Here is a 12,445-nt window from a genome sequence, read left to right on the forward strand (position 1 = left end):
TATCTCTGCCCACATCTGAGCACTCAAGAGCTCAGGCTGGCTCAGGAATACTTTGAGAAGACTAATTCATTCAAACTTGTTCCAATTAGGAGTGGGCCAGACCAGAGCGGCCCTGAGGGGCTGGATGCTAGAAGTTCAGGACCAGGCAGGAGAGAGGGTCCTGAGCCTGGAGCACAACTGTCTGGCTCCCTCCCCAACAGCATTTCTCTAGACCGAGTATTTAAGTGTCCCAGAAATCCCTGATGAGAGACAGGACTTGTTTGGGGAGGGCTCAGCAAGAGACTCTAGGTCAATCAGTCTTTCACTGAATGAGAACAGCAACAGGAGAATCCATATGGGGAAGGGAGGAGACAAGGGAAGGGCCGTGCTTAGCCACTGGCTTCCTCCCGGGCAGCTGCCCAGTCTCACTTGTTCTTGAGGCAATATCCCCAGAGAAGGAAGACAGCAACTGCCCTTGGGGTATTTTCCTGGCTTCTGATTCCAGAGCTGGCCTGCTCCGTCCATCCATGAGCCATCCATCCATGAGCTGGCCCCGCTCTTGCCCTCTGCTTCGCTCCACCTCTCCTGTGCTCTGAGGCAGTGGGCAGTGAAGAGCCATGACTTCAGGGAAAGGGTGAAGGATGTTTCCTGAAAGACCTCACAAGAGGATTCAACGTGAGATGTTCTACACTATTTTTCGAGTGGAAGAAGAGAAAAATCAGTCTCTGAGGACTCCTTGATCAGCCCCTACTGAATTCTCCCCACAGCAGAGCAGAGCACAGGATGAGGGTGCTGGGGTGTCAGCCACAGGACAGCCCTCCAGGCAGGATGAACTGCAGCCTGATCTCCAGGGTATCTTGTGATGAGTGTGGGGAGTGTGCCTCCTGCCTGCCAGCATGACTTTTGGGCTCTGTAGCAGAATCTGACTTCTGTTGGCTCCGAACCGTGGCAGTATCTAAACTGCTAGGTGCCTGTGACAGCCCTAGCTCTCAGGAATCCTGGCAGTGCCAGACTTGGGGCCCCGTGGAGCATCCTAGGCCCTCCCGTCGGGCCAGCAGCTGACAGCAGGCCCCAGAAGGGACGGACAGTGCCCATGACCCCCACCCCCTCGCTGCAGTCTGCAGCATCCCTTTGGCACCTTTTCCTGCCATGGTGGTGGTGGGTTAGGGGCTCTGGAGTCCCGGATCACACTCGCAGGCTTTGTTTCTAGCACCTTTCAGAGTACAGGCCTCCAGAGCTGTGGAGACAGCAGAGAATGAGGTGAGGATTTGGCCCAGGGAAGGCAGGGCAGGACGTGTGTGGCTCTCGAGAACAGGTAGTGCAGGGCCCAGACCACCTGCCACTCTTCCCTCCCATCCTGTTCCTTTCTGGATGAGCCTCAATCCAGTTCCTACCTCACTCTTCTCCCAACCCTTCTCCTGAAACCCTTGGTCTCCAGGCTTCTTGTTCCAATGGGCAAAGGTTTATTTTTGACTCTCCAGATGCCCAATTCTATTAAAAAAAAAAAAAAAAGAACACAGAACTGGGACAGGGTCCAATTCCTTCATCGTCTGTGTGAATGGCCTCAACTTTTCCCCTGAAAGGGAGTCAGCTTGGATCAGCACATGCTCCCCCACCTCGCCCCAGCCAGGCGGCCAGGATGGGCCTTCCCTATCCTGATGCTGCTCAGCCTGGGCTCCAGGCATCTGGAGTTACATCACTAACTTGGACCAGAAGCTCTGGGCACAGCAAACACAGCATGTGCAGGCACGCCTCCTTCCCCTGCTCAGGCAGACCCCTGCTGAACACCTTCCCTCCTGCTCCCCAGGTGAAATTCTACAAACCCTTTGGGACCCTGCTTCAATGTCACCTCTCCTCTGTTGCTTTTCCTGACACGGCCCCCACTCCACTCCAGAATGAACAGATTGCTTCCTCTTTTGTGTTTTGTGCTACCAGTGCTTTATAAACTCACTCTAGACATATTTGCTTCTCTCTGTCAACTGTAGGCTGGGCAGTTCCCTGAGGGATTGGATGTGTTTTATTGACCCCTCTGTGCCCAGCTCTGCTTGCAGGAAGTGTTGGTGGAATTGAGTTGAAGGGAAATGGATAACACCGAGGCCGTGGAATCAGGGGCCAGGTCAGCTGGAGAGATCTTTCACAGTTAAGTGGGGCTGGCAGTGAGGGGGTGGGGAGCAGACAGACTGACAGGAGGCACAGCCATGTGTCTGCTGGCGTCTGAAGATTTGATGTTGGACAGATGCAGATGGAAGACAAGGTACTTTTTGACACACCACAGGAATGGAATCATGCCACAGGAACAGAATCAACCTTTGAGAGCCACAAGGAACTCTCTCATGGGAGGAAACCCCATGGTCAGATGGACAAGGACGTTCACCCTTCATAGGACCTGGTAACAGGAAGGACTGGGGTCTTCTCTGGGTACTCTCAGGGAGTGGACTCTACTGCAAAGGCTATTCTGTGTCACTCGGCACCACCGACAGCCACCTCAAAAATTCGCAGGCCCAAGAAGTCATTGGAAAGCTAGAAAAGAGGAGGGAGCAGCTTTTCTTTGCCTATGCAAATCCACCCTAGGTTCAGTTCAGTTCAGTTGCTCAGTCCTGTCTGACTCTTTGCAACTCCATTAACTGCAGCATGCCAGGCCTCCCTGTCCATCACCAACTCCCGGAGTTTACCCAAACTCATGTCCATTGTGTAGGTGATAACATCCAACCATCTAATCCTCTGTCGTCCCCTTCTCCTCCTGCCCTCAATCTTTCCCAGCATCAGGGTTTTTTTCAAATGAGTCAGCTCTTCACATCAGGTGACCAAAGTATTGGAGTTTCAGCTTCAATATCAGTCCTTCCAATGAATATTCAGGACTGATTTCCTTTAGGATAGCCTGGTTGAATATCCTTGCAGTCCAAGGGACTCTCGTAAGTCTTCTCCAAAAGCATCAATTCTTCAGCACTCAGAGTTCTTTATATTCCAACTCTCACATCCATACATGACTACTGGAGAAACCATCGCCTTGACTAGATGGACCTTTGTTAGCAAAGTAATGTCTCTGCTTTTTACTATGCTGTCTAAGTTGGTCATAAATTTCCTTTCAAGGAGCAAGCAAGGGTCTTTTAATTTCATGGCTGCAGTCACTGTCTGCAGTGATTTTGGAGCCCCCAAAAATAAAGTCTGTCACTGTTGCCACTGTTCCTCATCTGTTTGCCATGAAGTGCTGGGACCAGACATACGCCATGATCTTAGTTTTCTGAATGCTGAGTTTTCAGCCAACTTTTTCACTCACCTCTGTCACCTTCATCAAGAGGCTCTTTAGGTCCTCTTTGCTTTCTGCCATAAGGGTGGTATCATCTGCATATCTGAGGTTATTGATATTTCTCCTGGCAATCTTGATTCCAGCTTGTGCTTCCTCCAGCCCAGCGTTTCTCATTATGTACTCTGCATATAAGTTAAATAAGCAGGGTGACAATCTACAGACTTGACATACACCTTTACCTATTTGGAACCAGTCTGTTGTTCCATGTCCAGTTCTAACTGTTGCTTCTTGACCTCCATTCAGGTTTCTCAAGAGGCGGGTCAAGTGGTCTGGTATTCCCATTTCTTTCAAAATTTTCCGCAGTTTATTGTGATCCACACAGCTAAAGGCTTTGGCATAGTCAATAAGGCAGAAATAGATGTTTTCATGGAACTCTCTTGCTTTTTCGATGATCCAACGGATGTTGGCAATTTGATCTCTGGTTCCTCTGCCTTTTCTAAAACCAGCTTGAACATCTGGAATTGCATGGTTCACATATTGCTGAAGCCTGGCTTGGCGAATTTTGAGCATTACATTACTAGCATGTGAGATGAGTGCAATTATGCAGTAGTTTGAGCAGTCTTTGGCATTGCCTTTCTTTGGGATTGGAATGAAAACAGACCTTTTCCAGTTGTGTGGCCACTGCTGAGTTTTCCAAATTTGCTGGCATATTGAGTGCAGCACTTTCACAGCATCATCTTTTAGGATTTGAAGTAGCTCAACTGGAATTCCATCACTCCACAAGCTTTGTTCGTAGTGATGCTTCCTAGGGCCCACTTGACTTCACATTCCAGGATGTCTGGCTCTAGGTGAGTGATCACACCATCGTGATTATCTGGGTCGTGAAGATCTTTTTTGTACATTTCTTCTGTGTATTCTTGCCACCTCTTCTTAGTATCTTCTGCTTCTGTTAGGTCCATATCATTTCTATCCCTTATTGAGCCCATCTTTGCATGAAATGTTCCCTTGGTATCTCTAAGTTTCTTGAAGACATCTCAAATCTTTCCCATTCTACTGTTTTTTTCTATTTCTTTTGATCACTGAGGAAGGCTTCCTTATTTCTCCTTGCTATTCTTTGGAACTCTGCATTCAAATGGGTTTATCTTTCCTTTTCTCCTTTGCTTTTCACTTCTCTTCTTTCACAGCTATTTGTAAGGCCTCCTCAGAAAGCCATTTTTCTTTTCTTCATTTCTTTTTCTTGGGGATGGTCTCAATCCCTGTCTCCTGTACAATGTCACAAACCAGAATGTGGCCCACTGGAGAAGGGAATGGCAAACCACTTCAGTATTCTTGCCTTGAGAACCCTATGAACAATATGAAAAGGCAACAACATAGGACACCAAAAGATGAACTCCCCAGGTGGGTAGGTGCCCAATATGCTCCTGGAGAGCAGTAGAGAAATAACTACAGAAAGAATGAAGGGATGCAAAACCTATGGGACACTGTAAAAGCAATGCTAAGGGGAAGGTTCATAGCAATACAGGCATACCTCAAGAAACAAGAAAAAAATCAAATAAATAACCTAACTCTACACCTAAAGCAGCTAGAGAAGGAAGAAATGAAGAACCCCAGGGTTAGTAGAAGGAAATAAATCTTAAAAATTAGGGCAGAAATAAATGCTAAAGAAACAAAAGAGACCATAGCAAAAATCAACAAAACTAAAAGCTGGTTTTTCAAGAAGATAAACAAAATTGACAAACCATTAGCCAGACTCATCAAGAAACAAAGGGAGAAGAATCAGATCAACAAAATTAGAAATGAAAATGGAGAGATCACAACAGACTACCCAGAAATACAAAGGATCATAAGAGACTACTATCAACAGCTATGTGCCAACAAAATGGACAACTTGGAAGAAATGGACAAATTCTTAGAAAAGTATAACTTTCCAAAACTGAACCAGGAAGAAATAGAAGATCTTAACAGACCCATCACAAGCACAGAAATCGAAACTGTAATCAGAAATCTTCCAGCAAACAAAAGCCCAGGACCAGACGGCTTCACAGCTGAATTCTACCAAAAATTTAGAGAAGAGCTAACACCTATTGTACTCAAAAACTCTTCCAGAAAATTGCAGAAGATGGTAAACTTCCAAACTCATTCTATGAGGCCACCATCACCTTAATTCGAAAACCAGACAAAAATGCCACAAAAAAAGAAAACTACAGGCCAATATCACTGATGAACATAGATGCAAAAATCCTTAATAAAATTCTAGCAAACAGAATCCAACATCATATTAAAAAGATCATACATCATGACCAAGTGGGCTTTATCCCAGGAATGCAAGGTTTCTTTAACATCCGCAAATCAATCAGTGCAATACACCACATTAACAAATTGAAAGATAAAAACCATGTGATTATCTCAATAGATGCAGAAAAAGCCTTTGACAAAATTCAACATCCATTTGTGATAAAAACCCTCCAGAAAGCAAGAATAGAAGTAACATACTTCAACATAATAAAAGCTATATATGACAAACCCACAGCAAACATTATCTTCAATGGTGAAAAATTGAAAGCATTTCCCCTAAAGTCAGGAACAAGGCAAGGATGCTCCCTTTCACCACTACTATCCAACATAGTTTTGGAAATTTGGGCTACAGAAATCAGAGCTGAAAAAGAAAGAAAAGGAATACAGATAGGAAAAGAAGAAGTAAAACTCTCACTGTTTGCAGATGACATGATCCTCTACATAGAAACCCTAAAGATTCTACCAGAAAATTACTAGAGCTAATCAATGAATATAGTAAAGTTGCAGGATATAAAATTAACACACAGAAATCCCTTGCATTCCTATACACCAATAATGAGAAAACGAAAGAGAAATTAAGGAAACAATACCATTCACCATTGCAACAAAAAGAATAAAATACTTAGGAATACAGCTACCGAAAGAAACAAAAGACTTATATATAGAAAACTATAAAACACTGATGAAAGAAATCAAAGAGGACACAAACAGATGGAGAAATATACCGTGTTCATGGATTGGAAAAATAATATAGTGAAAATGAGTGTACTACCCAAAGCAATCTATAGATTCAATGCAATCCCTATCAAGCTACCAACAGTATTTTTCACAGAACTAGAACAAATCATTTCACAATTTGTATGGAAATATAAACAACCTCGAATAGCCAAAGCAATCTTGAGAAAGAAGAATGGAACTGGAGGAATCAACCTGTCTGACTTCAGGCTCTACTACAAAGCCACAGTCATCAAGACAGTATGGTACTGGCACAAAGATAGAAATATAGATCAATGGAACAAAATAAAAAGCCCAGAGATAAATCCACGCACCTATGGACACCTTATCTCCGACAAAGGAGGCAAGAATATACAATGAAGAAAAGACAATCTCTTTAACAAGTGGTGCTGGGCAAACTGGTCAACCACTTGTAAAAGAATGAAATTAGAACACTTTCTAACACCATACACAAAAATAAACTCAAAATGGATTAAAGATCTAAATGTAAAACCAGAAACTATACAACTCCTAGAGGAAAACATAGGCAAAACATTCCCTGACATAAATCACAGCAGGATCCTCTATGACCCACCTCCCAGAATATTGGAAATAAAAGCAAAAATAAACAAATGGGACCTAATTAAAATTAAAAGCTTTTGCACAACAAAGGAAACTATAAGCAAGGTGAAAAGACAGTCTTCAGAATGGGAGAAAATAATAGCAAACGAAGCAACAGACAAACAATTAATCTCAAAAATATACAAGCAACTTCTGCAGCTCAATTTCAGAAAAATAAACAACCCAATCAAAAAATGGGCCAAAGAACTAAACAGACATTTCTCCAAAGAAGACATACAGATGGCTAACAAACACATGAAAAGATGCTCAACATCACTCATTATTAGAGAAATGCAAATAAAAACCACAGTGAGGTACCATTTCACACCAGTCAGAATGGCTGCTATCCAAAAGTCTACAAGCAATAAATGCTGGAGAGGGTGTGGAGAAAAGGGAACCCTCTTACACTGTTGGTGGGAATGCAAACTAGTACAGCCACTATGGAGAACAGTGTGGAGATTCCTTAAAAAACTGGGAATAGAACTGCCATATGACCCAGCAATCCCACTGCTGGGCATACACACTGAGGAAACCAGAACTGAAAGAGACACGTGTACCCCAATGTTCATCGCAGCACTGTTTACAATAGCCAGGACATGGAAGCAACCTAGATGTCCATCAGCAGACGAATGGATAAGGAAGCTATGGTACATATGCACAATGGAATATTACTCAGCCATTAAAAAGAATACATTTGAATCAGTTCTATTGAGATGGATGAAACTGTAGCCCATTATACAGAGTGAAGTAAGCCAGAAAGAAAAACACCAATACAGTATACTAATGCATATATATGGAATTTGAAAGATGGTAACGATAACCCTATATGCGAGACAGAATAAGAGACACAGATGCATAGAACAGTCTTATGGACTCTGAGGGAGAAGGTGAGGGTGGGACGTTCTGAGAGAATAGCATTGAAACATGTATATTATCATATGTGAAACAGAACACCATTCCAGGTTCGATGCATGAGACAAATGCTCAGGGCTGGGGCAATGGGATGACCCAGAGGGATGGGATGGGGAGGGAGGTGGGAGGGGGGTTCAGGATGTGGAACACATGTAAACCCATCGCTGATTCATGTCAATGTATGGCAAAAACCACTACAATGTTGTAAAGTAATTAGCCCCCAACTAAAATAAATAAATTTATTTAAAAAAAAAAAAAAAAGAATGAAAGGATGGAGCCAAAGCAAAAACAACACCCAGTTGTGGATATGACTGATGGTAGAAGCAAGTCTGATGCTGTAAAGAGCAATATTGCATAGGAACCTGGAATGTTAGGTCCATGAATCAAGGCAAATTGGAAGTGGTCAAACAGGAGATGGCAAGAGTGAACATGGACATTCTAGGAATCGGGGAACTAAAATGGACTGGAATAGGTAAATTTAACTCAGATGACCATTTTATCTACTACTGCGGGCAGGAATCCCTTAGAAGAAATGGAGTAGCTATCATTGTCAACAAAAGAGTCCAAAATGCAGTACTTGAATGCAATCTCAAAAACGACAAAATGATCTCTGTTCATTTCCAAGGAAAACCATTCAATATCACAGTAATCCAAGTCTATGCCCCGACGAGTAACGCTGAAGAAGCTGAACTTAAACGGTTCTATGAAGACCTACAAGACCTTTTAGAACTAACACCCAAAAAAGATGTCCTTTTCATTATAGGGGACTGGAATGCAAAAGTAGGAAGTCATGAAACACCTGGAGTAACAGGCAAATTTGGCCTTGGAGTACAGAATGAAGCAGGGCAAAGGCTAATAGAGTTTTGCCAAGGGAACACACTGGTCATAGCAAACACCCTCTTCCAACAACACAAGAGAAGACTCTACACATGGACTTCACCAGATGGCCAACACCGAAATCAGATTGATTATATTCTTTGCAGCCAGAGACAGAGAAACTTTATACAATCAGCAAAAATAAGACAGGGAGCTGATTGTGGCTCAAATCATGAACTCCTTATTGCCAAATTCAGACTTAAATTGAAGTGGGGAAAACCACTAGACCATTCAGGTATGACCTCAATCAAATTGCACCCTAGGTTCCCTTTGGCCTTTCCCCTGGCCACCAGGTGTCCTGCATAACCTCCTCAGGGCCAGGCAAGTGTGTGACTTGTGACTGTTTCCCTTCAGTTAGTCACCCAGGCCAGGTTTCCTGCCTCTCTAGACAAGTCCCTGCTCATGGCTTTGGTCTTCTAGGGGCAGTCAGGAGAAGAGGGAATGTGATCATACCCTTGTTCTCACTCACCACATCCCTCCCTCCAAGCTATAAACTCTAGACTTATTGTCTTCAAAGCTGTCACTCTTTGGCTAACAAATAATAATGACAATGATGATAGTAATGAAGCAGAGCCACCTCATGGCTTGGACATCATGCCTTCTGGTCAGATGAGTAAACTGAGGACACTCTGTCCTGGAACTTGGGCTACAGGGTGATATCCCCGAGTAATGCAAATATGGCCCTTGTGTTCAAGGTGCTTCTCTTTCTCGGTGGCAAAAAGACTGCTTGGCAGCTGCTCCCAGGACAAGGAGTTGGGTGCAAAACTTTGCTACTTCTCCTGCCTCTGCTGTTTCTGTTAACTGGCCATCCATCCATTCAAAAAGTACCACCTGAAAGCCTATGATAGGTCAGGCCCTCTGATAGGGGTTGGGCATCCACATTACCCAGACACCAGCCCTGACCCTCACCCACATATGGACCACTATTGCCAAGCTGTCTGTGCCATGAGGGTCAGAGTCAGGTTAGTTTGTGATGAAGAGCTTGGACTCTGCGAACTGGGAGGAGGAACTGACTCTGCCAACTCACTAGGTATGTGACTTCAAGCAAATTACTTATCCTCTCTGACCCTTGGTTTTCTCAGTTTGGAAGATGGGGATAATTATACTTGCTTTGTACCTTCTGAAGTTTCTGCTTAAGTTTTGACTCTACAGGTCCTCCACTTTCTCCTCCCCTCCAATCCATTAATCTTCCCAAAGTCCTAAAACCCTGATTCCCTCCAATAGTCTTCCACAGCCAACAGGATATCGCCTAAATCGTTCAGCAGACAGTTAGGGCTGGCCACAGTTCAATTCATTAATTTCACAAATATTTATTTCGGGCTTGCTCTGGGCCAGACCTGTGCTGGGCGCCATGAACTCTTCAGTCTCTGGCCTCCTGCAGCTTACAGGCTGGGTGGAAAGAGAAACCAGTTAAACAGGTGACTCAGATGCATATCATTAGAGCCTACGATAAAGGGTGTGAAAGTGAAAGATCCTCTTTAATCAGAGTCTACACCAGCGGGGCCTGGCCTTGTCTGAGAGTTACAGAGGACTTTCCTGAGGAAGTGATGTTTAAGAGTTAGAGGGGGATGATTAGGCAACAGTGAGCCACAGAAGAGGAAGAGAGATTCAAGCAAATGAAATAATACAGAAAAAGACCAGGAGCCTGGGGCTTAGAGAGTGAGGGAGAAAGTGGCCAAAGATGAAGGTGGATGCAAAAGCAGGGTCAGGATCGTTGGGGCCTTGTTTTGATCTTTATCCTGAGGGCAATGACTGTCACTAAAGTCTTCAAACCAGAGTCGTAACTGAGGAGGAGCAATGGATGGTGTGTGCATTTTGAAAATGCCAACCTACATTAGTATGGAGAAAGGACTGGAGGAAGGGAAGAGGGGAAGAAAGGACATTGATTAGGACTAGGCCAGGCCAGGAATGAGGGGTCTTAGCTCAGGAAGTTGATGATGGGATGGGGAGCGGTGCACAGATTTGAGAAAAATATAGAAAGTAACTTTGGTAGGACTTGGTGATGCATCAGACTTGGGGGTGAGGGATAAGGAGGGGTCTCTGGTTCCTAATGGTATAATAGAAGAAGCCAGTATCCATCCCAGAGACCAGAGACAGAAATGCTGGGGATGCTGCAGGTTTGGAGTGGGGAGAGGATGAGCTAGGTTGGGTGAGCTGGGTTCAAGCTGCCTGTGAGCCACCCAAGGGAGGATTGGGAGAGGATAGTCATAGGACCTGATCCATCTTTACTGTCTCATTGCTCAGTCTTCCTCTCCTCCAAACAGGATTTTCAGGTCAATCAATTTTAAGGGTCCATCTGGGCCAAGCCTTTAAGTCCTTACTGGGGATGGAAAGGTGACAGAGTTCTTTCCCTGCCTTGAAGAACCTCATAGTTTAGGAGAAAGATAGAAGAGGAAGCATAATTTCCCATTCACTGTGACGGAGGGAACGGAGGGGCCGTGGGAGTGGGTAAGGGCCCTTAGTTCCGCCTAGAGCCAAAATCAGCTACCTTCAGCCATTTATGGCCACCTGCGGGCCGTGTGGGACTATCCAGCATCCCCAGAGGATTCTTGCCTTCCATTCCGTTGCTTAGGCAAATCCCTCTTCCCTGAGCACCCTTGTCCCCATTTCCATCTGTATATACCCCCAAACATCTTCAAAACCTGTTCCAAAGCCATTACCACCAAGAAGCCTTCCTTTCTCTTCCATTTGCAGTTAGTCTTTCCACTGTGCCCCTGGTTACACCCAGTGTACATCTGATCAACACGTTCCTCACACGCAGCCATTGGAGCATGGTTACTTGTGTCCAAATCTCCCTTCCCCACCAGCTGGAGAGATCCCAGGGCAGAGCTGTGATTCTTCTGCATCCTCAGAGCTGGGCACTGAGCCTCAGTCACAGTGTAGGCCGAGTTAAGGGGGCATTTTCTTGCGGTGCTTGGAAACACTTGGGCCCATTAGTCCCTTCCTAGAACCAGTTCCCCTCACCCACTACCCTCCAATCTTCTGATATTCCCTCACTTTGGGGTTCTTTAACCTCTCAGGCCCTTTTCTCCTTCTCCACTCTTCGGCCCCCCAACCTTTATCTTCTTGCAGCTGCAGCATCAAGCTTGTTTGAGCAAAGAAACAGACCTAGGCCTTATGAGAGCTGTCAGAGAGACGGGGACGCGGCTCCTTCCCCAGTGACCAGCGAGGGATCGTAGCCTGTGGAGAACTGGCCCGAAAGGTGCGGCTCCTTTAAGAAGCAGCTGGTCCACCCAGAAGAGGCCGGCCCCTGAACCGCAGGAAAAGGCCAGGTCTCTTTCCAAGCTGTAGCACCACCTGCAGAGCCCCAATTCCTCTCGAAGACGGCGCCTTCACCTTAATCCGGGTGCAAGGTGTCAGGAGCGGCCATTACATCAACCGCCACGAGTGGGCCTCTCAGCTGGTGTGTGGGCGGTGACCCCGCCCCCGGCCCCTGCCTTGGAAAATACAGGGGCGCCCAGGTCCCCGCCCCCTTGCCCCGCTCCCGGGCCAGCTCGGGCCCCTCCCGGCCCTCCGGGAAAGCCCCCCTCCCGCCCGGGCCCATCCTTACAGTCCACTCCTGCAGGCCTTGTCTGCAGGCTGCGGGGCACCAGCTGGGGATGGGCGCCCGGACTGCTAGGCCCCTCCCCTCCCCTGCGGGGTGCAGGGCACCGGCTGGGGGTGGGCGCCCCTGGCTGCTAAGCTCCTACCCTCACCTGTGGCCGCCGGGGACGGCCCTAAGCACACTTGGAATGACGATTGGGGTGGGGATGGCGCGGATTCTTCCTGGGAGAGCAACCGCCCTTGAACACCGTGGCCGTA

The 12,445-nt window shown here is 45.9% G+C and overlaps 1 long non-coding RNA gene across 1 annotated transcript; it reads left to right on the plus strand.

Moving 5' to 3' along the window:
• Positions 1 to 257: 257 nt before the first annotated feature.
• Positions 258 to 12,445, plus strand: LOC145534229 (uncharacterized). Its single transcript, XR_014074363.1, has 4 exons — positions 258 to 2,498; positions 10,918 to 11,911; positions 12,138 to 12,230; positions 12,291 to 12,445. It is a non-coding gene; the product is annotated as an uncharacterized LOC145534229 (long non-coding RNA).

Source organism: Giraffa tippelskirchi, chromosome 14, assembly GCF_054371585.1.
Source record: "Giraffa tippelskirchi isolate mGirTip1 chromosome 14, T2T-mGirTip1v1.2.pri, whole genome shotgun sequence".
Lineage (NCBI taxonomy): Eukaryota > Metazoa > Chordata > Mammalia > Artiodactyla > Giraffidae > Giraffa > Giraffa tippelskirchi.